Source organism: Ranitomeya variabilis, chromosome 5 (genome assembly GCF_051348905.1).
Source record: "Ranitomeya variabilis isolate aRanVar5 chromosome 5, aRanVar5.hap1, whole genome shotgun sequence".
Classification (NCBI taxonomy): domain Eukaryota; kingdom Metazoa; phylum Chordata; class Amphibia; order Anura; family Dendrobatidae; genus Ranitomeya; species Ranitomeya variabilis.
The window spans coordinates 317,321,336-317,349,305 of NC_135236.1; the positions used below are offsets into that span (position 1 = coordinate 317,321,336).

At 44.6% G+C, this 27,970-nt stretch overlaps 1 protein-coding gene and 1 long non-coding RNA gene across 3 annotated transcripts in view; one reads left to right on the top strand and one right to left on the bottom strand.

Moving 5' to 3' along the window:
* Positions 1–27,970, bottom strand: part of GRM3 (glutamate metabotropic receptor 3) — a 500,188-nt gene that overhangs the window by 133,626 nt on the left and 338,592 nt on the right. The window lies entirely within an intron of this gene.
* LOC143775912 (uncharacterized) overlaps positions 1–27,970 on the top strand; it is a 52,703-nt gene that overhangs the window by 12,162 nt on the left and 12,571 nt on the right. Inside the window, exon 2 of the long non-coding RNA XR_013215728.1 lies at positions 26,441–26,532. This is a non-coding gene — a long non-coding RNA (uncharacterized LOC143775912). The remainder of the gene's footprint in view (positions 1–26,440; positions 26,533–27,970) is intronic.

The window sequence follows — 27,970 nt, forward strand, 5'->3', positions numbered from 1 at the left end:
AAAGGGAGATTTAAATTGCCCCTAAGTGGATCTGCGTCAGTTCTGTTTGTCGTATATCTGCCAGCCACTTGCTACCACTTATATTGTGTAGTGTAATACAGTGGGCCTGGTTTTTGCAACAGTCTCCCACATAATAAAGGGGGATTTAAATTGCCCCTAAGTGGATCTGCGTCAGTTCTGTTTGTCGTATATCTGCCAGCCACGTTCTGCCACTTACATTGTGTAGTGTAATACAGTGGGCCTGATTTTTGCAGCAGTCTCCCACACAAAAAAGGGAGATTTAAATTGCCACTAAGTGGATCTGCATCAGTTATGTTTGTCGTATATCTGCCAGCCACGTTCTGCCACTTACATTGTGTAGTGTAATACAGTGGGCCTGGTTTTTGCAGCAGTCTCCCACATAATAAAGGGAGATTTAAATTGCCCCTAAGTGGATCTGCGTCAGTTCTGTTTGTTGTATATCTGCCAGCCACATTCTGCCACTTACATTGTGTAGTGTAATACAGTGGGCCTGGTTTTTGCAACAGTCTCCCACATAATAAAGGGGGATTTAAATTGCCCCTAAGTGGATCTGCGTGAGTTCTGTTTGTCATATATCTGCCAGCCACATTCTGCCACTTACATTGTGTAGTGTAATACAGTGGGCCTGGATTTTGCAGCAGTCTCCCACATAATAAAGGGAGATTTAAATTGCCACTAAGTGGATCTGCGTCAGTTCTGTTTGTCGTATATCTGCCAGCCACGTTCTGCCACTTACATTGTGTAGTGTAATAGAGTGGGCCTGGTTTTTTCAGCAGTCTCCCACACAAAATAGGGAGATTTAAATTGCCAACAAGTTTATATACACCTTCTACCTTGTTTTACAGTACCATATAACGGTTGTTAGTTTGGTTACATTTTCCCAAAAATGAGGAAGTCTGGTGGAAGAGGCCGTGGGCGGTCATTGCCAGCTGGTAATGATGGTGGTGGTGGTGGAGCATCTGGTGGTAGTGGGAAAAGCAAAATAGCACCTGAGGCTCAAGTTGTTCAGACAGCATCATCGTCTGGCTACACAAGGCCTCGAAGGCTCCCTTATCTGGGAGTAGGAAAACCGTTTTTAAAGCCGGAGCAGTAGGAACAAGTTTTGGCTTTCATTGCTGACTCAGCCTCTAGCTCTTTCGCCTCCTCTTCAGAAAGTTCGAAATCTAAAAGCAGCGAGTCGTCACTGGATGCTCCCGGTCAGGAACAAGTTGCTTCCTTGTGTCCTTCACCCAAAGCAAAAGTGAAGGATGCAGCAGGCGACACTACAGTTTACTACATGGAGCTCTTTACACATACCGTGCCAGGGTTAGAAAGGGAAATAGTTAACAGCCCATTACAAGATGAATCGGACATGGAGTGCACAGATGCACAGCCACAGCTAGATTATTATGCTGTTACATTGACTCAGATCACTACATTGCCCTTGCAATGTACTGAGCCAGAATCTGACCCTGATGAGACTATGGTGCCCCGTCCCGAACGCTATAGCACCTTACACGGTGACCAGAGGAAGGTGCACAGGACATTGAAGAGGAGGTGATAGATGACCCAGTTGTTGACCCAGATTGGCAGCCATTGGGGGAACAGGGTGCCACTGGCAGTAGCTCTGAAGCGGAGGAGGATGATCCGCAGCAGGCATCAACATCGCAACAGCTTTCATCTGGCAGGCCTGTATCAGGCCAAAAACGTGTGTCTAAAACAAAAACAGTTTTAGGACAGAGTGGTCATCCGGTGAAAGTAGCACAGCGTGCAATGCCTGAAAAGGTATTCGATAGTAGGAAGAGTGCAGTGTGGCAATTTTTTAACCCAGATCCGAATGATCAGTGCAAAGTTATCTGTAAGAAATGCTAAAAGACCTTTCGCAGAGGGAAGAATCCCCTAAATTTAAATACAACGTGCATGTGTAGACATTTAACCAGCATGCACTTGCAAGCCTGGACTAACTACCAAACGTCCCGTAACGTTGGTGCACCTGCTCAGAATGAAGGTAGTCAGCAACGCTACATTGCTTCCCTCACTGTAAGCCCACCAGTTAGGACACCACCTGCAGCAAATGTGGAGGTATCGTCGCAAGGCCAATGCAGTCAGGGAATCACCAGGTTCTTGGTAGGAAACACTGTATGTAGGCCAACATCAAGGATACCATCACCAACCCTCTCTCAATCTGCCATGTCCACCACCACCCCCGCTAGTTCCACCATATGCAGCTTTCCAGTCCAGCTCACCCTACAAGAGACTCTCGTTAGGAAAAGGAAGTACTCATCCTCTCATCCGCGTACACAGGGTTTGAATTGCTAGAATAATCTCGTTAGAGATGTTGCCCTACCGGTTGGTTGAAAGCGAAGCTTTCAAAGCCCTGATGGCCTACGCAGTACCACGCTATGACCTACCCAGTCGACACCTCTTTGCGAGAAAAGCCATCCCAGCCCTCCACCAGCATGTCAAAGACCGCATTGTCCATGCACTCATGAAATCAGTCAGTAGAAAGGTGCACCTCACAACAGATGCATGGACCAGTAGGCATGGCCAGGGACGTTACGTGTCCATCACGGCGCACTGGGTTAATGTGGTGGATGCAGGGTCCACAGGGGACAGCCATAGTGGGACAGATCTGCCTAGCCCACGGTCTAGGAAACAGTTGGCAGTAGGCGTTCGACACCCCTCCTCCTAGTACTCCTCCAGAAGCGACAGCTCGTCCACAGAGTGCAGTCGCCCTACCACTCCATCCACAGCTGCCAGCGTTGCACACGAGGTGTCCCATTATGGAACAGCTAGTGGTAAGCATCAGCAGGCTGTGTTGGAAATGAAGTGTTTGGGCGACAACAGACACACCGCGGAAGTACTGGCAGAGTACTTGCAGCAAGAAACTCAGTCATGGCTAGGCAGTTTACATCTTGAGGCAGGCAAGGTAGTCAGTGATAACGGAAGGAATTTTATGGCTGCCATAGCCCTTTCAGAACTGAAACACATACCTTGCCTGGCTCACACCTTGAACCTGGTGGTGCAGTGCTTCCTGAAAAGTTATCCGGGGTTACCAGCCCTGCTCCTGAAGGTGCGAAGACTTTGCTTGCACATCCGCCGGACGCCCGTACACTCCAGCTGTATGCAGAACCATCAGCGATCGCTGAAGCTTCCCCAGCACCGCCTAATAATCGACGTTGCAACAAGGTGGAACTCCACACTGCACATGCTTCAGAGGCTGTGCGAACAGAGGCGTGCTGTAATGTATTTGTGGGAGGATACACATACATGGGCAGGTGTTATGACCCCAATGGCAGAGGGTCTCAGAAATAATTACTAAGTCTGCAAACACAAAAAACCAGCTCATAGGGCAGTGGTAACTGAGCTGACCATATATCTAATCCTAGCACCACAAATAGCAGCAGCCGGGGAACGTGCCTACGTTGGTTCTAGACGTCTCGCGCCAGCCGGAGAACTAACTAACCCTAGAAGGGAAAAGAAAGACCTTTCTTGCCTCCAGAGAAAAGACCCCAAAAGTTGGATACAAGCCCCCAACAAATAACGGTGAAGTAAGAGGAAAAGACAAACGTAAGAATGAGCTAGGTATTTAGCAAAGAGAGGCCCACTAGCTAATAGCAGAATATAGTAAGATGACTTATATGGTCAGCAAAAACCCTATCAAAATATCCACGCTGGATATTCAAGAACCCCCGAACCGTCTAACGGCCCGGGGGGAGAACACCAGCCCCCTAGAGCTTCCAGCAAGGTCAGGAATCACATTTAGTACAAGCTGGACAAAAATGAGAGCAAGCAAATAACCAAAAAACAAAGAAGCAGGACTTAGCTTAATTTTGCACGAACCCGGACCAGCAGACAGGAGCAAACAGAAAGGATCTGATTACAACGATGCCAGGCACTGGACTAAGGATCCAGGAAGCTAATATAGCAACTCCCCTGGACTAACGACCCAGGTGGGTGCCAAACTGAGGAAAGACAATCCCAGAGTCATATCACTAGTAACCACAAGAGGGAGCCAAAAAGTCTAATTCACAACAGGCAGGCAGTTGGATGGCAGACATGGAGTTGTCAGGTGTGCAGTGCTCGAAGCTACAAGACCTCTGTCAAGTCCTTCAGTGTTTTGAGGAATGCACACGGCTGGTAAGTGCAGACGACGCTATCATAAGCATGAGCATCCCACTAATGCATCTGCTGATGCAAAGTTTGTTGCACATTAAGGAGCAGGCGTCTGCAGCCGAGGATGAGGGAAGTCTTGATGACAGTCAGCCATTGTCTGCTCAGGGAACTCTCCTGGACGAGGTGGCGGACAAAGAGGAGGAGGATGATGGGGATGAATATTTATGGGAGGATGCTTCTCAGGGGGCAATAGAAACTGGTGGCATTGCAAGGTCAGGTACAGGGTTTTTGCGGGAGACAAGTGATGTTGATTTGCAAGAAAGTGCTCCTCAGCCCAGCACAAGCAGTGAATTGACACCTGGAACATTGGCCCACATGGCTGATTATGCCTTGCTTATCCTAAAAAGGGACCCCCGCATTATAAAAATGATGACCGATGACGAATACTGGTTGGCCTGCCTCCTGGATCCATGCTACAAAGGGAAATTACAAAATATCATGCCTCATGAGAACCTTGAGCAAATATTGGCTACCAAACAAGCAACTCTTGTGTTGTGAATTCCGCTCTTGGGCTCCCTCCGGTGGTTGTAAGTAGCACTTTTGTGAATTCTGCTCTTGGGCTCCCTCCTGTGGTTTTGAGTGGTATGGCTGCTTCTTGGATTTAGTATCAGCAGCTGCTTCCACTGATCTTCTTTCTGCTCGGCTATTTTAGTCTGGCTTTATCCCTCAATCAATGCCAGTTGCCAATTGTTCTTGCCTGGAGGCACGGCTCTTGGATTTCCCTGACACTCTGACCTGTTCAGCAAAGCTAAGTCCTTGCTTGTCCTTTTGCAGTCCACTTGCTGTGGACTTATTGTTCAAGACATTTATGTTTTTGTTCATTTGTCCAGCTTATCAGTATGTATCTATTTAGCTAAGCTGGAAGCTCTGGGCTGCAGATTTTGCCCTCCACACCTTTAGTCAGGTGTGGAGATTTTTTGCATATCTCTGCGGTGGACTTTTTCTAGTTTTTATTACTGACTGCACAGTGTTTCTTTCCTTACTGTCTATCTAGCTAGAATTGGCCTCCTTTGCTGAATCTTGTTTCATACTACGTATGTCATTTCCTTCTCCTCTCACAGCCAATATTTGTGGGGGGCTGTCCTATCCTTTGGGGATTTTCTCTGAGGCAAGATAGCTTTCCTGTTTCTACCTTCAGGGGTAGCTAGTTCTCCGGCTGTGACGAGATGTCCAGGGAGTGACAGGAACATTCCACGGCTACTGCTAGTGTTGTGTTCAGGGATCAGGGATTGCGGTCTGTATAGTTACCACCTGCCCAGAGCTAGTCGCATGTCGCTCCTAAATTACCAGTCCATAACACTCTTGTAGACCGTTTGGTTCAGGCATTCCCAGCACACAGCGGCAGTGATGGTTCTCACACGAGCTGCAGGGGGCAACATGGCAGAGGTCTTAGAGGTGCACAAATCAGAAGTGGCGTTGGACAGAGGGGTTTTATGACCAGGTTGTGGAGTGATTTCGCAATGACCGCTGACACGAAAGGTACTGCTGCATCAATTCAAAGTGACAGGAGCCAACATATGTCCAGTATGGTTACGAACTATTTTTCCTCCCTTATCGATGTTCTCCCTCACACATCATTCCCCTTTGATTACTGGAGCTTGCCCAGCTGCTAGTGTGCTACCAGAAAGAGTCTTCAGTGCTGCTGGTTCAATACTGACTGAGAAAAGGACTCATCTGGCTACCCAAAATGTTGATGATCTAACCTTCATTAAAATGAACCAATCATGGATGTTGTAAATTCTGTTGTGGGTTCTGCTCTTGGGCTCCCTCCGGTGGTTATAAGTGGTAGTGCTGCTGTTTGTCCTTCACAGCAGTCATCAGGTGCTTCCACTTTGGACGGGGCTATTTAGTCTGGCTTCACCCTTTAGTGAGTGCCAGTTGTCCATTGTTTTTCTGGAGGATTCACATCTCTGCTTGGTTTCTCCTGCTGGATTGTCCAAATCATCAAAGATAAGTCCTGGCTTTGTTTTTGCAGTCCACATGCGGTGGACTTTATAGTTCAGTGAATTGCTATGTTTTTTCTTGTCCAGCTTTGTCTGTGTAAGGATTTATTCAGCCAAGCTGGAAGCTCTGGAGTCGCAGAGTTACCCTCCATGCCTTTAGTTAGGTGTGGAGATTTTTGTATTCTCTGTGGTGGATTTTTGTAGTATTTTAATACTGACCGCAAAGTACTCCGTCCTGTCTTTTCTTTCTAGGTAGCGTGGCCTCCTTTGCTAAATTCTGTTTTCAGTCTGCGTTTGTAATTTCCCTCTCCTCTCACAGTCAATATTTGTGGGGGGCTGTCTTTCCTTTGGGGATTTTCTCTGAGGCAAGATAGTTTTCCTGTTTCTTTCTTTAGGGGTAATTAGTCCTCCGGCTGTGACGAGGTGTCGAGGGAGTGACAGGAACATCCCACGGCTACTTATAGTTGCGGTGTTAAGTTCAGGGTCTGCGGTCAGTATAGAGGCCACCTACTCCAGAGCTCGTCCATGCTGCTCTTAGGCCACCAGATCATAACAGTACAACTGGCCTACAATGAGTTAACCGCATCTCAAAAGAAGGGAAAGAAAGTGCTGAGCCATTTTTTTTTCTGTACTCTGTTGTGTTTTTTTCCCTCTTCACCTCTGGGTGGCTCAAGAGTTAGGCGCTGACATGGATGTTCAGGGACTTGCTTCTCGGGTGGATCAACTTGCTGCTAGAGTACAGGGTATTTCTGATTATATCGCGCAGACTCCTGTTTTAGAGCCTAGAATTCCTACCCCCGATCTGTTTTTTGGGGACAGGTCCACATTTTTGAGCTTTAAAAATAACTGTAAACTGTTTTTTGCTCTGAAGCCCCGTTCCTCTGGTGATCCCATCCAGCAGGTAAAAATTGTCATATCTCTGTTGCGTGGCGACCCTCAGGATTGGGCATTTGCCCTGGAACCTGGGAATCTGGCCTTGCTTAATGTAGACACCTTTTTTCAGGCGCTTGGGTTATTGTATGATGAACCTAATTCTGTGGATCATGCTGAGAAAACCTTGTTGGCCCTGTGTCAGGGTCAAGAAGCGGCAGAATCATATTGCCAGAAATTTAGAAAATGGTCTGTGCTTACTAAATGGAATGAGGATGCTTTGGCGGCAATTTTCAGAAAGGGTCTTTCTGAATCTGTTAAAGATGTTATGGTGGGCTTCCCCACGCCTGCAGGTCTGAGTGATTCTATGTCTCTGGCCATTCAAATTGATCGGCGCTTGCGTGAGCGCAGAGTTGTGCACACTATGGCATTGTCTTCCGAGCGGAGTCCTGAGCCAATGCAGTGTGATAGGATTGTGTCTAGAGCTGAACGCCAAGGAGTCAGACGCAGAATAGGATGTGCTTTTACTGCGGCGATTCTGCTCATGTTATTTCTGATTGCCCTAAGCGTGCCAAGAGAATCGCTAATTCCGTTACCATCAGTACTGTACAACCTAAATTTCTGTTATCTGTGACCCTGATCTGCTCATTATCGTCATTCTCTGTCATGGCATTTGTGGATTCAGGCGCCGCTTTAAATTTGATGGACTTAGAATTTGCCAGACATTGTGGTTTTCCCTTACAGCCTTTGTGGAGTCCTATCCCTTTGAGGGGTATTGATGCTACACCACTGGCCAAAAATAAACCTCAGTTTTGGACACAGTTAACCATGTGCATGGCGCCAGCCCATCAGGAAGATTGTCGTTTCCTGGTGTTGCATAATTTGCAAGATGCTATTGTGCTGGGGTTTCCATGGTTACAGGTACATAATCCGGTGTTGGATTGGAAATCTATGTCTGTGACTAGTTGGGGTTGTCAGGGGGTTCATGATGACGTTCCTCTGATGTCAATTTCCTCCTCCCCCTCTTCTGAAATTCCTGAGTTTCTGTCAGATTTCCAGGATGTTTTCGATGAGCCCAAGTCCAGTTCCCTTCCACCGCATAGGGACTGTGATTGTGTTATTAACTTGATTCCAGGCTCTAAGTTTCCTAAGGGCCGACTTTTCAACCTGTCTGTGCCTGAACATGCCGCCATGTGGAGCTATGTAAAGGAGTCTTTGGAGAAGGGGCATATTCGGCCATCTTCTTCTCCATTGGGAGCAGGTTTTTTTTTGTTGCCAAGAAGGATGGCTCCTTGAGACCCTGTATTGATTATCGCCTCTTTAATAAGATCACGGTCAAATTCCAATACCCTTTGCCTTTGCTTTCTGATTTGTTTGCCAGGATTAAAGGGGCAAGTTGGTTTACTAAGATTGACCTTCGAGGGGCATATAATCTTGTTCGTATTAAGCAGGGTGACGAATGGAAAACTGCGTTTAATATGCCCGAGGGCCATTTTGAATATCTTGTGATGCCATTCGGACTCTCTAATGCCCCATCTGTGTTTCAGTCCTTCATGCATGATATTTTTCGGAATTATCTTGATAAATTCATGATTGTATATTTGGATGATATTTTGATTTTTTCAGATGATTGGGAGTCTTATGTGAAACAAGTCAGGATGGTATTTCAGGTCCTTCGTGATAATGCCTTGTTTGTGAAGGGGTCTAAGTGCCTCTTTGGAGTACAGAAGGTTTCTTTTTTGGGCTTCATTTTTTCTCCATCATCTATAGAAATGGATCCGGTTAAGGTTCAGGCCATTCATGATTGGATCCAGCCCACATCCGTGAAGAGCCTTCAGAAATTTTTGGGCTTTGCTAATTTTAATCGCCGTTTCATTGCCAACTTCTCCAGTGTGGTTAAACCCCTGACCGCTTTGACGAGGAAGGGTGCTGATGTAGCTAATTGGTCCTCTGAGGCTGTTTCTGCCTTTCAGGAGCTTAAGCGCCGATTTACTTCTGCCCCTGTGTTGCGTCAGCTGGATGTTTCTCTTCCTTTTCAGGTTGAGGTTGACGCTTCTGAGATTGGGGCAGGGGCCGTTTTGTCTCAGAGGAATTCTGATGGTTCCTTGATGAAACTGTGTGCCTTCTTTTCTCGAAAGTTTTCACCTGCGGAACGCAATTATGATGTCAGTAATCGTGAGTTGTTGGCTATGAAGTGGGCATTTGAGGAGTGGCGACATTGGCTTGAGGGGGCCAAGCACCGTATTGTGGTCTTGACCGATCATAAGAATCTGATTTACCTCGAGTCTGCCAAAAGGCTGAATCCTAGACAGGCCCGATGGTCCCTGTTTTTCTCCCGTTTTGATTTTATTGTCTCGTATCTTCCGGGTTCTAAGAATGTTAAGGCTGATGCCCTCTCTTGGAGTTTTTTGCCTGATTCCCCTGGGATTCTTGAGCCGGTTGGTATTCTGAAGGAGGGGGTGATTCTTTCTGCCATCTCTCCTGATTTGCGACGGGTTCTTCAGGAGTTTCAGGCTGATAAACCTGATCGCTGTCCAGCGGGGAAACTGTTTGTTCCTGACAGATGGACTAGTGTTGTGAAATTGGATTTTGGGCTCCCCCGGTGGCCACTGGTGGAATTGAACTTGTGTGCATCATCCCCTCTGTTCACCTGTTCCCATCAGGATGTGGGAGTCGCTATTTAACCTTGCTCCTCTGTCACTTCCATGCCGGTCAACATTGTAATCAGAAGCCTTTCTGTGCATGTTCCTGCTACCAGACAACTTCCAGCTAAGTCGGACTTTTGTCCTTGTTTGTTTTTTGCATTTTGTTCCAGTTCACAGCTGCAGTTTCGTTTCTGTGTCTGGAAAGCTCTTGTGATCTGAAATTGCCACTCTGATGTTATGAGTTAATACTAGAGTCTTAAAGTAATTTCAGGATGGTGTATTGATAGGGTTTTCAGCTGACCATGAAAGTACCCTTTCTTTCTTCCTGCTATCTAGTAAGCGGACCTCGATTTTGCTAAACCTATTTTCATACTACGTTTGTCATTTTCATCTTAAATCACCGCCAATATATGTGGGGGCCTCTGTCTGCCTTTCGGGGAAATTTCTCTAGAGGTGAGCCAGGACTATATTTTCCTCTGCCAGGATTAGTTAGTCCTCCGGCCGGCGCTGGGCGTCTAGGGATAAAACGCAGGCTACGCTACCCGGCTACTGTTAGTTGTGCGGCAGGTTTAGTTCATGGTCAGTTTAAGTTTCCATCCTTCCAAGAGCTAGTTCCTATGTATGCTGGGCTATGTTCTCTTGCCATTGAGAACCATAACAGTTTGACCGGCCCACAAAGGGTTAAATTAATTGGCAGAGAAAGGAGAGAAAAAAGAAGTCTGCTGAAAAATTTTTTTTTTCCTTCAGTTCTGAGTGTGCTTTCAATTGAATCACTTGCAAGTCTGCCTATATTGCAGCCTTCCTCTCTCTCTCTCCTTCTAATCCTGGAATGGCTCTGTGTTCACCTGTTTAAAATGGATATTCAGAGTTTAGCTGCAGGTTTGAATAATCTCACCACGAAAGTTCAAAATTTACAAGATTTTGTTGTTCATGTTCCTATATCTGAACCTAGAATTCCTTTGCCTGAATTTTTCTCGGGGAATAGATCTTGCTTTCAAAATTTCAAAAATAATTGCAAGTTGTTTTTGTCCCTGAAATCTCGCTCTGCTGGAGATCCTGCTCAGCAGGTCAGGATTGTGATTTCCTTGCTCCGGGGCGACCCTCAAGATTGGGCTTTTGCATTGGCTCCAGGGGATCCTGCGTTGCTCAATGTGGATGCGTTTTTTCTGGCCTTGGGGTTACTTTATGAGGAACCTCATTTAGAGCTTCAGGCGGAAAAAGCCTTGATGTCCCTATCTCAGGGGCAAGATGAAGTTGAAATATACTGCCAAAAATTCCGTAAATGGTCTGTGCTTACTCAGTGGAATGAGTGCGCCCTGGCGGCGAATTTCAGAGAGGGTCTCTCTGATGCCGTTAAGGATGTTATGGTGGGGTTCCCTGTGCCTGCGGGTCTGAATGAGTCCATGACAATGGCTATCCAGATCGATAGACGTCTGCGGGAGCGCAAACCTGTGCACCATTTGGCGGTGTCTACTGAGAAGACGCCAGAGAATATGCAATGTGATAGAATTCTGTCCAGAAGCGAACGGCAGAATTTTAGATGAAAAAATGGGTTGTGCTTTTATTGTGGTGATTCAGCTCATGTTATATCAGCATGCTCTAAGCGTACTAAGAAGCTTGATAAGTCAGTTTCAATTGGCACTTTTCAGTCTAAGTTTATTCTATCTGTGACCCTGATTTGTTCTTTATCATCTATTACCGCGGATGCCTATGTCGACTCTGGCGCCGCTTTGAGTCTTATGGATTGGTCCTTTGCCAAACGCTGTGGGTATGATTTAGAGCCTCTTGAAACTCCTATACCTCTGAAGGGGATTGACTCCACCCCATTGGCTAGTAATAAACCACAATACTGGACACAAGTAACTATGCGAATTAATCCGGATCATCAGGAGATTATTCGCTTTCTTGTGCTGTATAATCTACATGATGTGTTGGTGCTTGGATTGCCATGGCTGCAATCTCATAACCCAGTCCTCGACTGGAACGCTATGTCTGTGTTAAGCTGGGGATGTAAGGGGATGCATGGGGACGTACCTTTGGTTTCCATTTCGTCATCTATTCCCTCTGAGATTCCTGAATTCTTGTCTGACTATCGTGACGTTTTTGAAGAACCTAAGCTTGGTTCATTACCTCCGCACCGGGAGTGCGATTGTGCCATAGATTTGATTCCGGGTAGTAAATACCCTAAGGGTCGTTTATTTAATCTGTCTGTGCCTGAACATGCTGCTATGCGAGAATATATAAAGGAGTCCTTGGAAAAGGGACATATTCGTCCTTCGTCATCTCCCTTAGGAGCCGGTTTTTTCTTTGTGTCTAAGAAAGATGGCTCTTTGAGGCCGTGTATTGATTATCGGCTTTTGAATAAAATCACGGTTAAATATCAATATCCGTTGCCACTGCTGACTGATTTGTTTGCTCGCATAAAGGGGGCCAAGTGGTTCTCTAAGATAGATCTCCGTGGGGCGTATAATTTGGTGCGAATTAAGCAGGGGGATGAGTGGAAAACCGCATTTAATACGCCCGAGGGCCACTTTGAGTATTTGGTGATGCCTTTTGGCCTTTCAAATGCCCCTTCAGTCTTTCAGTCCTTTATGCATGACATTTTCCGTGATTATTTGGATAAATTTATGATCGTGTATCTGGATGATATTCTGATTTTTTCGGATGACTGGGACTCTCATGTCCAGCAGGTCAGGAGGGTTTTTCAGGTTTTGCGGTCTAATTCCTTGTGTGTGAAGGGTTCTAAGTGCGTTTTTGGGGTTCAAAAGATTTCCTTCTTGGGATACATTTTTTCCCCCTCTTCCATCGAGATGGATCCTGTCAAGGTTCGGGCTATTTGTGATTGGACGCAACCCTCTTCTCTTAAGAGTCTTCAGAAATTTTTGGGCTTTGCTAACTTTTATCGTCGATTTATTGCTGGTTTTTCTGATGTTGTTAAACCATTGACTGATTTGACTAAGAAGGGTGCTGATGTTGCTGATTGGTCCCCTGCTGCTGTGGAGGCCTTTCGGGAGCTTAAGCGCCGCTTTTCTTCCGCCCCTGTGTTGCGTCAGCCTGATGTTGCTCTTCCTTTTCAGGTTGAGGTCAACGCTTCTGAAATCGGAGCTGGGGCGGTTTTGTCGCAAAGAAGTTCCGACTGCTCCGTGATGAAACCTTGTGCTTTTTTTTCTCGTAAATTTTCGCCCGCCGAGCGGAATTATGATATTGGGAATCGAGAGCTTTTGGCCATGAAGTGGGCTTTTGAGGAGTGGCGTCATTGGCTTGAGGGGGCTAGACATCAGGTGGTGGTATTGACCGACCACAAAAATTTAATTTATCTTGAGTCCGCCAGACGCCTGAATCCTAGACAGGCGCGCTGGTCGTTGTTTTTCTCTCGGTTTAATTTTGTGGTGTCATACCTACCGGGTTCTAAGAATGTTAAGGCGGATGCCCTTTCTAGGAGTTTTGAGCCTGACTCCCCTGGTAATTCTGAACCTACAGGTATCCTTAAGGATGGAGTGATATTGTCTGCCGTTTCTCCAGACCTGCGGCGGGCCTTGCAGGATTTTCAGGCGGATAGACCTGATCGTTGCCCACCTGGTAGACTGTTTGTTCCTGATGATTGGACCAGTAAAGTCATTTCTGAGGTTCATTCTTCTGCGTTGGCAGGTCATCCTGGAATCTTTGGTACCAGGGATTTGGTGGCAAGGTCCTTCTGGTGGCCTTCCCTGTCACGAGATGTACGAGGCTTTGTGCAGTCTTGTGACGTTTGTGCTCGGGCCAAGCCTTGTTGTTCTCGGGCTAGTGGATTGTTGTTGCCCTTGCCTATCCCGAAGAGGCCTTGGACGCACATCTCGATGGATTTTATTTCGGATCTTCCTGTTTCTCAGAAGATGTCTGTCATCTGGGTGGTGTGTGACCGTTTCTCTAAGATGGTCCATTTGGTTCCCCTGCCTAAGTTGCCTTCTTCTTCCGAGTTGGTTCCTCTGTTTTTTCAAAATGTGGTTCGTTTGCATGGTATTCCGGAGAATATCGTTTCTGACAGAGGAACCCAATTCGTGTCTAGATTTTGGCGGGCATTCTGTGCTAGGATGGGCATAGATTTGTCTTTCTCGTCTGCTTTCCATCCTCAGACTAATGGCCAGACCGAGCAGACGAATCAGACTTTGGAGACATATTTGAGGTGTTTTGTGTCTGCAGATCAGGATGATTGGGTTGCTTTTTTGCCTTTAGCGGAGTTTGCCCTCAATAATCGGGCCAGCTCTGCCACCTTGGTGTCTCCTTTTTTCTGTAATTCGGGGTTTCATCCTCGATTTTCCTCCGGTCAGGTGGAATCTTCGGATTGTCCTGGAGTGGATGCTGTGGTGGAGAGGTTGCATCAGATTTGGGGGCAGGTGGTGGACAATTTGAAGTTGTCCCAGGAGAAGACTCAGCTTTTTGCCAACCGCCGGCGTCGGGTTGGTCCTCGGCTTTGTGTCGGGGACTTGGTGTGGTTGTCTTCTCGTTTTGTCCCTATGAGGGTTTCTTCTCCTAAGTTTAAGCCTCAGTTCATCGGCCCGTACAAGATATTGGAGATTCTTAACCCTGTGTCCTTCCGTTTGGACCTCCCTGCATCTTTTTCTATTCATAATGTTTTTCATCGGTCATTGTTGCGCAGGTATGAGGTACCGGTTGTGCCTTCCGTTGAGCCTCCTGCTCCGGTGTTGGTTGAGGGCGAGTTGGAGTACGTTGTGGAAAAAATCTTGGACTCCCGTGTTTCCAGACGGAAACTCCAGTATCTGGTCAAATGGAAGGGATACGGTCAGGAGGATAATTCTTGGGTGACTGCCTCTGATGTTCATGCCTCCGATCTGGTCCGTGCCTTTCATAGGGCTCATCCTGATCGCCCTGGTGGTTCTGGTGAGGGTTCGGTGCCCCCTCCTTGAGGGGGGGTACTGTTGTGAAATTGGATTTTGGGCTCCCCCGGTGGCCACTGGTGGAATTGAACTTGTGTGCATCATCCCCTCTGTTCACCTGTTCCCATCAGGATGTGGGAGTCGCTATTTAACCTTGCTCCTCTGTCACTTCCATGCCGGTCAACATTGTAATCAGAAGCCTTTCTGTGCATGTTCCTGCTACCAGACAACTTCCAGCTAAGTCGGACTTTTGTCCTTGTTTGTTTTTTGCATTTTGTTCCAGTTCACAGCTGCAGTTTCGTTTCTGTGTCTGGAAAGCTCTTGTGATCTGAAATTGCCACTCTGATGTTATGAGTTAATACTAGAGTCTTAAAGTAATTTCAGGATGGTGTATTGATAGGGTTTTCAGCTGACCATGAAAGTACCCTTTCTTTCTTCCTGCTATCTAGTAAGCGGACCTCGATTTTGCTAAACCTATTTTCATACTACGTTTGTCATTTTCATCTTAAATCACTGCCAATATATGTGGGGGCCTCTGTCTGCCTTTCGGGGAAATTTCTCTAGAGGTGAGCCAGGACTATATTTTCCTCTGCCAGGATTAGTTAGTCCTCCGGCCGGCGCTGGGCGTCTAGGGATAAAACGCAGGCTACGCTACCCGGCTACTGTTAGTTGTGCGGCAGGTTTAGTTCATGGTCAGTTTAAGTTTCCATCCTTCCAAGAGCTAGTTCCTATGTATGCTGGGCTATGTTCTCTTGCCATTGAGAACCATAACAGACTAGTAAAGTGATTTCTGAGGTTCACTGTTCTGTGTTGGCTGGCCATCCTGGGATTTTTGGTACCAGAGATTTGGTTAGTAGGTCCTTTTGGTGGCCTTCTTTGTCACGGGATGTGTGTTCTTTTGTGCAGTCCTGTGGGACTTGTGCGCGGGCCAAACCTTGCTGCTCCCGCGCCAGTGGGTTGCTTTTGCCTTTGCCGGTCCCTGAGAGGCCTTGGACGCATATTTCTATGGATTTTATTTCGGATCTTCCTGTTTCCCAGAGGATGTCTGTTATCTGGGTGGTCTGTGACTGGTTTTCTAAGATGGTTCATTTGGTACCTTTGCCTAAATTGCCTTCCTCTTCTGAGTTGGTTCCGTTGTTTTTTCAGCATGTGGTTCGTTTGCATGGCATTCCGGAGAATATTGTGTCCGATAGAGGTTCCCAATTTGTTTCTAGGTTTTCGCGGTCCTTTTGTGCTAAGCTGGGCATTGATTTGTCTTTTTCTTCCGCATTTCATCCTCAGACAAACGGCCAAACCAAGCGAACTAACCAGACTTTGGAAACTTATTTGAGATGCTTTGTGTCTGCCGATCAGGATGATTGGGTGGCTTTCTTGCCATTGGCCGAGTTTGCCCTTAATAATCGGGCTAGTTCGGCTACCTTGGTTTCACCATTCTTTTGTAATTCTGGGTTTCATCCTCGTTTTTCTTCAGGGCAGGTTGAGTCTTCTGATTGTCCTGGGGTGGACTCTGTGGTTGACAGGTTGCAGCAGATTTGGGCTCATGTTGTGGACAATTTGGTGTTGTCTCAGGAGGAGGCTCAGCGTTTTGCCAACCGTCGTCGGCGTGTGGGTTCCCGGCTTCGGGTTGGGGATTTGGTCTGGTTGTCTTCTCGTCATGTTCCTATGACGGTTTCTTCCCCGAAGTTCAAGCCTCGGTTTATTGGTCCTTATAGGATTTCTGAGATTATCAATCCAGTGTCTTTTCGTTTGGCCCTTCCAGCCTCTTTTTCCATCCATAATGTTTTTCATAGATCTTTGTTGCGGAAATATGTGGTGCCCGTGGTTCCCTCTGTTGATCCTCCTGCCCCGGTGTTGATTGATGGGGAGTTGGAGTATGTTGTGGAGAAGATCTTGGATTCTCGTTTTTCAAGACGGAGGCTTCAGTATCTTGTCAAGTGGAAGGGTTATGGCCAGGAGGATAATTCTTGGGTTGTTGCCTCCGATGTTCATGCTGATGATTTGGTTCGTGCCTTCCATTTGCCTCGTCCGGATCGGCCTGGGGGCTCTGGTGAGGGTTCGGTGACCCCTCCTCAAGGGGGGGGTACTGTTGTGAATTCTGTTGTGGGTTCTGCTCTTGGGCTCCCTCCGGTGGTTATAAGTGATAGTGCTGCTGTTTGTCCTTCACAGCAGTCATCAGGTGCTTCCACTTTGGACGGGGCTATTTAGTCTGGCTTCACCCTTTAGTGAGTGCCAGTTGTCCATTGTTTTTCTGGGGGATTCACATCTCTGCTTGGTTTCTTCTGCTGGATTGTCCAAATCATCAAAGATAAGTCCTGGCTTTGTTTTTGCAGTACACATGCGGTGGACTTTATAGTTCAGTGAATTGCTATGTTTTTTCTTGTCCAGCTTTGTCTGTGTAAGGATTTATTCAGCCAAGCTGGAAGCTCTGGAGTCGCAGAGTTACCCTTCATGCCTTTAGTTAGGTGTGGAGATTTTTGTATTCTCTGTGGTGGATTTTTGTAGTATTTTAATACTGACTGCACAGTACTCTGTCCTGTCTTTTCTTTCTAGGTAGTGTGGCCTCCTTTGCTAAATTCTGTTTTCAGTCTGCGTTTGTAATTTCCCTCTCCTCTCACAGTCAATATTTGTGGGGGGCTGTCTTTCCTTTGGGGATTTTCTCTGAGGCAAGATAGTTTTCCTGTTTCTTTCTTTAGGGGTAATTAGTCCTCCGGCTGTGACGAGGTGTCGAGGGAGTGACAGGAACATCCCACGGCTACTTATAGTTGCGGTGTTAAGTTCAGGGTCTGCGGTCAGTATAGAGGCCACCTACTCCAGAGCTCGTCCATGCTGCTCCTAGGCCACCAGATCATAACACATGGATTTGTAATTATTTTACCCACCTTCCCCTGCTGACAAGTAGCTTGCCTGAAAAATGTCTTGCTTTTGGCCTCCTCTTACTGACTGCTCCAATTCCTCCATTTGCAGCTGCTGAATGTCCACCATAGGCCATTTTTTTACCTCCCTTAATGGGCTGACTCCCCCCACAGGGCCGTGGTCACCACCTAGCGCAAGCACCCGTGCGAGTGCCGTTGTCCTCCGCTGAACAAAGCGATGCCGCCAGTTTACTCCTGTTACCAATTTTGAACTGCATTTAGCCTACGTACTTTTTTGGGCCTACTAATTGTGTCTGCCACTCCTTACAATTGTCCTCCGCTGAACAAAGCTATGCCACCAGTGTACTCCTGTTACCAATTTTGAACTGCATTTAGCTTACGTACTTTTTTGGGCCTACTAACTGTGTCTGCCACTCCTTCCAATTGTCCTCCGCTGAACAAAGCTATGCCGCCAATTTACTCCTGTTACCAATTTTGAACTGCATTCAGCCCACTTTATTATTTGGGCCTATATCTGTGTTTCATCCTCATCCTGCCCATTGCCCAGCCACTGCTAGATGAGTCTGCTGGTACATTGACCCAGACCACTACATTCCCCTTGCACTCTACACAGCCAGAATCTGACCCTGCTGAGAGTCAGGTTTCCCTTCCCGAATACTATACCAACTTACACGGGGTCAACAGGAAGGTGCAGATGAAAGTGCAGGTTCCTTCATCAGGTGGGGGGGCATACTCATTGGCAACGTCACTGGCACAGGGCCCCTCATAGTACGCAAAAGTGTCTCCGCTGGTGGGAGGCGCCCCCGCCGTCAAACACACCGCCGTACTTTGAGGGGCCCTGTGCCAGTGCCAATGCGAACGAGTGGGCCCCCCTGCTTGCTCAGGATCACTGCACTTGCAAAGTTGAAATACTTACCTCTCCCTGCTCCACCACCCTGACGTAGTCCGCGTTTCCTGGGCCCACGAAAAAATTGAACCAGCCCTACCCCCCCCACAACTTTAGCCAAATGACCCCCAATTTTCAATGCCTAACTATTATTATAAAGTAAATTAAGATTGTCAAGCTTCAGTAATAAGAATTGATGTTTTTGGCATTAAAATAGGCACTGTAGGTGTTTTCCTGTCCTCCACTCTCTGCCGACTTTGATTCCCCATTGACTTGCATTGGGTTTCGTGTTTCAGTCGGCCCCCGACTTTTCGCAATAATCGGCCGATTTCACCCGACCCGACTTTTGACAAAGTCGGGTTTCGCGACACCCGACTCGATCCTAAAAAAGTAAAAGTCGCTCAACTCTAAAACTCATGCAATGTTTCCATTAATTACTACCCCAGAAAACATAAAGACCCTGATTTTCATGACGGTCTTGAAGAGGGGAGGTGCTGGAGTCTGACTCAAGTTAGATACTGTAGTAATATTTCTAATTTAAGAAATGTTACAGCTTGCTATGAATTAGATGTGCTGTGTCATCAAACCCCCACCGCATCCTTATCCTGTCCCATCTTTGTCCAATTTGTCTTAGCCTAGCACGTAAAAAATGGTGTAAAAAGCTCAAAAGTCGTAAACTTTTTGAGCAACTTAGCATAGTACAAAAATGTTGAGACTGTCAAAGCAATTTATGCTAGAATTCTGGTGTAATTGCTTTGATGAATCAGGGCTGTAGTCTGTTAACATTGATTGTTTCTCTAAATCACATATCAATACATACGGAGAAATGTGTTATCAAACAGTGTAGCTTACATTCTAAATGTTTGCTGGAGGTAAAACAAAAAGGACGGATACATCAAGACTAGGCACTGTAGTATGATTTATAATATTATAAAAAAATGACTAGATAAAACATATTCTTGGTGAGTTACACTTAAAGAGGTTGTCTAAAAATTAAACGTTGTATTTCTGTATTAGATCACACTAAAAATAATAAGGTTTACGGTACTTGGAATAATTTCAAAAAGCTGCTTCTGTGTCTAGAAAATGTTTTACAAACTTCTTATTGTTACCCCTTCTGTTCTTTTGATTCTGTCTAAGAACCTCCACACAGTGTCCACTGCCTGTGACAAGATGCTTCTTTCAGCGCACCACTTCTTACTGGCTGACCAACGTAGTAGCAGGTGTCACTCTGTTGCCCATGTAATAGGCAGTTGTACTATGCTACATAGTATGTACTATGTGCGATTATCAGAACTGGTCGCATCTTGATTAATGTTCTGAAAATGAATCGAAAGTACAGTAAGGGGGCTCAATAACAAGTATGTAAGATCTTCTAACAGAATAATTTTTCTTCAAAAATGGTTTCTAGCAGAAAAATGTAATATTTTCTCTAGGGAAAACTTCTTTAAAGGCTCATGTACTTGTAGATTTTTTAATGGCAACTTGTTACCAGGGTTTCACTATAGTAACTAAATCCATCACCTCTACATCTTCTCAATCCTAGTCCACTGAGTACACATTCTATGGGACATTCCCTGACTTACAGGGCTACTACCCATGATCCACCTCACTCTGCGCTCTGATGGCACTGCACATGTGACCTCATGCCCCGCACTCCAGACCTTGTTCTGGCATGAACACCCACGTCACTTCCACTCTCATCACACCGGAAGGACTGCTCCAAGTGCCCATTTAAGCAGTCACTGACACCAATGATGCCAGATCACCACAGAGAGTGCACATTGCTCTCTACACCCGATTCCCCTGGCTCCCTGCCTTAAGGTCAGTAACACTAGTAAGGTACTCTCCGGCCACCTTATACATCAGCCATTTATGAGATTTGTCTCCTACAGCCCTCCTAGGGAAACCACACTTTTGTGGTCAACGAACAGAACACAGTTACTTCACATATCTGGCATAACTGGACATAGTTTAGTTCAATGTTGTTTTGTTGATGTCCTTTTCTACAACCCCCTCTTTCTTCGCCCCTTTTTTTCTACATACCCCCTACCCTCTTGGTTTTGAACATATATTACTGCCTCACTTATCAATTCTTTCTTGATTTGAAGCATATATACATACACCAATGCACAGGATCGGCTCCAATCCTAGTACATCTGAAAGCTCATGCTGCTCTAATAGCCATTGCCCTGTGATATGGCTTTATTACAGATTATTGTATATTCTAACACTAGACTGATGTCCTTTTTGTTTTTGATTGATATTATTTTATACTGCTTTTTGGTCATTTCTAATGCTAGGGTGGATATAATTTTATTTTTCCACTGTATTTATCTTGTACTTACATTATCACATGTATATGTATACAGGACAATATCCTGTGTGTACCGTATATACTCAAGTATAAGCCGACCCGAGTACACGGAAAACTGGGTAAGCTTATTGACTCTGAGGGGGGGCATTTTCAGCACAAAAAAGTGCTGAAAATCTCGGCTTATACATGAGTATATACAGTATTTCTTTTATAGCGATGTTTGAAAAAGACCCAAGCTGGGTCAAAAAGTAACTCATCGCTTTACCCATCATCGCTTGTTTTGATATCCAACAGTGTGGTGAATGATGATTTCATGTTAAAATAAAAACAAACACCAATGTAATCTTCTGAGAGTGCAGCTGATTATCTTCTAATTGACTATTTAAGTATTCTTGAACAGCACCCCAGCAACCTGTGTATATGACCCTATCTCCCCTGCATTTCTGAGAAAATTCCTTTTATAAATTAAATAAAACATTTAATATTAATTACGCAAATTGTATAACGCATCCAATTATGTAATGAGTGCCTTATTATTCCACATCAGACTTTAAATAACACTACTTTAGAGAAATAAATAAAAAAAGGATTTTCCATGCTTCATTCTTTTTTGCTTGTTAATTTCACATTTAAAGCTGGGAAAAAACAACAGGAATAAACCCAGAGAAAGCCAAGGCCAGAAGAAGTTAATATATATTCTGTATGATTTTTATTGTACCTTTTGTATTTTTCGAATCATCTGAATTACATCGGACATAGGGGGAATTAAGGCATCCAAGTGAGTTATATATTATAATTATTTAAAATGTTATATATTTCATGATATCACATACGTCATGAAACCTCTAAAGATTAGTAAGAAACTGGAAACAATGTGGAAAAATGTGCTTTGGGACATATTCACATTTCACTTTTGGGTTATAAAACTTCTCTTTACATAATCTTCAGGTTTATTCTTATTTGATATTTATCAATGGAGTATCACTTAAAGAGGTTATCTAGGACTCATTTTTTTACTATGGGCCTAAGAACAAATAGGCAGGTAGATGCTAACTACCGTATATACTCGAGTATAAGCCGACCTGAGTATAAGCCGACCCCCCTAATTTTGCCACAAAAAACTTATTGACTCGAGTATAAGCCTAGGGTGGAAGATGCAGCAGGTACCGGTGAATTTCAAAATTAAAAATAGATACTCCATACCGTTCATTATTGCCCCATAGATGCTCCACATAAAGCTGTGCCACATATAATGCTCTGCACCGTTCATTATGGCCCCATAGATGCTCCATAGAAAGCTGTGACATATACAATGCTCTGCACCGTTGCCCCATAGATACTCCACATAAAGCTGTGCCATATATACAATGCTCTGCACCGTTGCCTCATAGATAGCTGTGCCATATATATAATGCTCTGCACCGTTGCCCCATAGCTGTGCCATATATATAATGCTCTGCACCGTTGCCCCATAGATAGCTGTGCCATATATATAGTGCTCTGCACCGTTGCCCCATAGATAGCTGTGCCATATATATAATGCTCTGCACCGTTGCCCCATAGCTGTGCCATATATATAATGCTCTGCACCGTTGCCCCATAGCTGTGCCATATATATAATGCTCTGCACCGTTGCCCCATAGCTGTGCCATATAGTGCTCTGCACCGTTGCCCCATAGCTGTGCCATATAGTGCTCTGCACCGTTGCCCCATAGCTGTGCCATATAGTGCTCTGCACCGTTGCCCCATAGCTGTGCCATATAGTGCTCTGCACCATTGCCCCATAGCTGTGCCATACAGTGCTCTGCACCGTTGCCCCATAGCTGTGCCATATAGTGCTCTGCACCGTTGCCCCATAGCTGTGCCATATATATAGTGCTCTGCACCGTTGCCCCATAGCTGTGCCATATAGTGCTCTGCACCGTTGCCCCATAGCTGTGCCATATAGTGCTCTGCACCATTGCCCCATAGCTGTGCCATATAGTGCTCTGCACCGTTGCCCCATAGCTCTGCCATATAGTGCTCTGCACCGTTGCCCCATAGATACTCCACATAAATCTGTGCCATTGCTGCTGCTGCAATAAAAAAAAACACATACTCACCTCTCTTGCTTGCAGCTCCTCGGCGCCATCTTCCCGGCGTCTCTCCGCACTCACTGTTCAGGCAGAGGGCGGCGCGCACACTATATGCATCATCGCGCCCTCTGACCTGCACAGTCAGTGCGGAGAGACGCCGGGAAGATGGCGCGACGCCCGGCGTGTGGAACGAGGGAAGGTAAATATGTAATACTTACCTGCTCCCGGCGTCCCGCTCCTTCCCCCGGACAGCTGGTCTTCGGTGCCGCAGCCTCTTCCTCTATCAGCGGTCACCGGCACCGCTGATTAGAGAAATGAATTATGCGGCTCCGCCCCTATGGGAGGTGGAGCAGCCTATTCATTTCTCTAATGAGCGGTCCCACGTGACCGCTCAGGGGAAGAGGCTGCGGCACCAAAGACAGTGGGACGGGCAGGGGGAGCGACAGGAGCCCCGGAAGCAGGTAAGTATATGACAGTGCTCACCCGCCGACCCCACCACCGATCATGACTCGAGTATAAGCTGAGAGCGGCACTTTCAGCCCAAAAATTTGGGCTGAAAATCTCGGCTTATACTCGAGTATATATGGTATTTGCCCTTTCTGCCCCTTGTTGATATCTGCCAGCTCAGGGTGGTCACAGACTGCTCTTTTCGGCAATTCTGCAGCTTCTACTGATGTAACATCGACAGAGCAACTGCTTCTCTTCTGCTCTGTTGATGGGTTGTTGCTGCCGATGCCATGTTGATTGACAGCCAGCTCCCGCTGCCCAAATGTGTCAAGCCAGCTGTCAATCAGCATAATAATAACAGTCATGCCCCATCAACAGAGCAATATGGAAGATGATGAACTGCTCTGTTGATGTGGAGCAGCAGAATTGACAGCAAGAGTGGTTGGTGACTATTCTCAGCTGTCGCCATGTAGAACAAGCATGTTGTTAGCAGGTACCTGCCTGTTAGTTCTTATCCCCTTTAAGATGGATTAAAACACAGTGCAAATGATGTTTGATATTAAGTGTGTACTTGTGAACAAGTTTACAAGTATCAATGTACATGGCACTCACCCAGTACAGAAATGCGTGGACGACTACAGAACCTTAAGTACTCCATGTGTCTACCTAGAACATCTTTTTCTTCCCTAGAGAATAATATCTCTGCAATGAAACAAGTGATGAAACGTGCCCCAATTTTTTTCTTGCAAATTCTTAAAGGGAACTTGTCAATTGGTTTTCCCAATCGAAACTAAATCCACCACCTTTAAATTGCCTTAAACAGCACTGCGGCAACATGATTATAAGAGCCCGGTTCCCTACCTTTATCTAAAAAATAACTTTTATAATCCTCCTGCACCGTATGCTAATCGTCGTAGTGTGGTCCAGTAGATGATGATGGTCCATAATTAGCACCTCCTCTATCCCCACAATCACCTACCCTCCTGGTTTGATTGATATGTCTAAAGACTCCTAAGTTATCCACCTTATGTTCAAATCTCAAACCTGCACAGCAGAGAACAGAAGCTGCGCAGGGGCAACAGACTCTATGGATGATGTAGGAGACCTCAGCCATGTCAATCAAGACAGGAGAGCCAACAATTGCAGGGATAGAGGAAATGCTGAGCACAGACTAGTGAAACTCATCAGACTACTGAATTACAGAAAGTGCGGCACCCAGGAAAAAATGAACTTGTTTTCTCCCAAAAACCGCTGGCTTTCAGTCATGCAGACATGCCAAGAGCAATTGCATTCACTGCACATAGTACTGAGAGCGGCGGCTGTAACCACACCCACGCACTGACTTACAGCTGGCTCTGCAGTACATCAGTAGAGAGCTGGCTGTCAGTCAGGATCGGAGCAAGTTTACAGCCACCGCTCTCAGTGCTGTAAGTGGTGGCTGTAATTGCTCCAGACACATGACTGAAAGCTGGCAGATCTTGGGAGAAATACAGCTCATTTTCTCCTGAGTGCCACACTTTCAGTACTTTAGTCAGCACCTTCACCTTAACTTGCAGATTAACCCTACATCTACAGGTTTATAGCATTAGCATACCTGGTTTCCTTTAATCCTGCTTTTTTCAGGATGTTTTAAATGTGCTATTAACAAGTAGAAAAGTACGAAATATAGAAGCAATCCCTTTTTTTAAAATTGTATTTTAAATTAGTTTATTTAAAGACTGATGTGAAATAAGATACTCATTACATAATTGGAAGCATAAACATTACACATAAATAATAGAAAGTACTTTCTTCATTTATTTATTTTTGCCAAGAAAAGAGCACTGTCTAAAAAAAAAGTCATGATTAAGTTGTCTAAAATGTTAGAGAACAAGCAACAACATAAAGTGCAAAAACTGTTAAGCCTTCTGAGATTTGAGCTGACAAAGGTGTCTGGCTGCAAAAGATTTAATTAGCCCAATTCAGGCTGTCTATAATAATCCACTGACAACAATTGAATCTAATATTCAGAAATATTATTCTACAGTATTTTACAAGATAGTGACACCTGAAATCTGGCAGAAGAGCAGCTAAATGGAAGAACTGACCTGTCATGTTTTACTCCTATGGTTCAGACATTTCACACGTAGAAAATAGATCAGTATTTTTTACATAAGCATTTAACACAGATTACGACATTTTCCCTGTTCAAATGAGAAGGTGCCAGGAAACACCTTTGCTTTTAAATGAACTCATTAGTATGGAAGTTCACAGCTACTGAACAAAGGCAAAAATAATGTCAGGATGCTTCTATGTAAGGGGAATGAACTGTACAGACCCATATTTCAAAATATACTGTTGTGTGCGCAACACATATTGTGCGAAAAGTGCATCGGGCCGGTGGACATCTGGGCTCCCTGCTTCTGTATCACTGGTATACTGTCATTATTTTACACTGTCCTTGTGGCTTACATAAGCTTCAATACACTTTGTAGTTTCAGCACTTTTACAACTTTGGTTAGATTCTTTGTTGTACGTCTGCCACGGTTAAAGGGAAACTATCACCAAAAAATGAGCTATTGTTCAATCATATTTTTGTGTTACATGTATTTTTTTTTACAAAGTTTTGCCATTTTTTTTCCTATTTTGATCTTTATTAAATGGAAAAAAAAAAATAATCTTACACTTTTCACATTGGTCAGTGGACTTTTTTAGATTCATATTTCCTATTCTTTGAGGAAGATTTTTCAGCATGGCTCCTTATCAGATATACAATAGGTAAATTCATAGGAGCCCCTGACCCCCTCCATTCACAATGACCTTTTCACAGGCTCATTAGATCTTCAATACAAAAGATATGGTCGGGATCAGACCATTGTAGTTATGTACATTAGTTATTTACTGAAGCCATAAGAAATTACAATAAAAAAAAGGTCCACCGGCCAATGTGAAAATTCAAAGAGTACTATTTTTATTTTTAATACAGATTGTGAGATGTGAAAAACCCTAAAACATTGCCCAAAATTTTTTTTAAAGCAAACACCTAATTTAAACAATAGGTCATTTTCTGATGATAGTTTCCCTTTATATGTATTTTCATACATAGACTGTTATGCACGTGTGATCCATTATCTTTTGATTTGGTCTGGTAGATATCAGGGGTCCATGATGTTCCATGTTTTTTTTTTCATTGTGTGGATTAATTTTTTAATTTCCTTTTTTTTCTAGTAAATAATTATATTACACCATACATAAGCTACTCTTTGGTTGTATTCAGGCTTTAATTGTAGGGTTTATTGAAAAATAATGTTGTTGTGTTCTGTACGTGATGATGTTCCATTGTTTATTACTTTAGTGCATTGTCCGATGTTTTCAACCTCACTGAGTTACTGGCAAACCATTGCTTCTATGTTTTTTTTCCTGCTTATCGATGGTGGATATTACAAGGTAAGATGCGCTGATCTGCAGGGATGGGATGAGTCCATATAACTGGTTTGTGAAATATCTGAACACCCAGTGCAAAATACAACACTAAGCATATTGAACCCATTTAGGTGACTGCAGTGGCATAACTCGAAACTCATGGGCCCCGATGCGAAAGCTCCAATGGGGCCCCTAAATATTTTAAATCTTTAATAGCAATAGTCTTTTTCTATAGGCCAAAGGAACTTTTAGGACCCCCTAGGCTCCAGGGCAACCCCTACACCTGTTGTAGTTACACCCCTGGGTGACTGCAATCACTAAAACTTGCACTTTTATGATATGTCACCCAAACATAGACCCTCAACAACTGCTTATTCCCAGGTGAAAAAAAGTTGTAACTATAGAAAATGTTATGCCATTTTGAAAAATGAAATTCAACAAATAAAAGTGTAGAATTGTATATCAGATGCCTCTTGGAAAAGAAGAAGTCAGCTGGAATGATAGATGTCATTTTATATGTGCTGTTGGTACAATCGTAAACTGTATAAACTGTCCCAATTATTCATTTGAAGCCACATTTACAGTTTAGAACTGATTTTGTATTTACCACACATACATTTTACCACTTTTACACTTGTTGGTATTTACTACTACAGAAATCTTCCATTTGGCAGTACAATGTTGCAGTTGCATGAAACCACTTAATACTAAAGCGCACAGTAATGCTCTGCTTGTTGGAGCACAAGCCTATCATGTGAGCTTCTCTGACTAGCGTCCAAATGGGAATATATGGGGAATTACTTTTGGGGTAAAACTTGCTACTCAGACTGCAATACTCTCTTTCTTTTTCACTGGGTATTATGGGAATGACTCTATAGAAACGGCACACTAAGGCTACTTATGTAACAAACTTAGGTAATGGAAATAAGCATTTCATCTGAATATTATTTTCCGGAATGCATTGTCTGCTGCTTGCACAATTGGTTTTTCACAATGTAAACATGTTATATAATTTTGACATCACAACATTCCCTGTGTGACCATTGCTGTGATGGATACAACTAGGACATACCTTGTGTCTTTCCAGAATGTCTCTTATCACAGAACAATAACTTAAATGCCACTACTGTTATTTGTAATCTATAGGTGAATTTTGGATAAACGTATGATATGCTGTATGTCCCAGTTTAAAAGCAGCAAAAAAAAAAAATGAATACAATTATAGTGTAAAAATGAAAAACCGTGTAAAATGCAGTAACAAAAATGCTCTTGGGCAGCATGAATAAAGAACCAGGTTACAATGTTAGAAAAAAAGTCTTTTACTTTACTCTTACAGCTGTGGAGCTTCAGATAAAACATATTAGCTTGGCATAGGCATAAGTGTCTGCTCAGAACATCCTCCTGGTTCCTTACAGCCCAACTCGTCTTTCCTTATATGTAACTCAATGACGGCAAGAAGGGT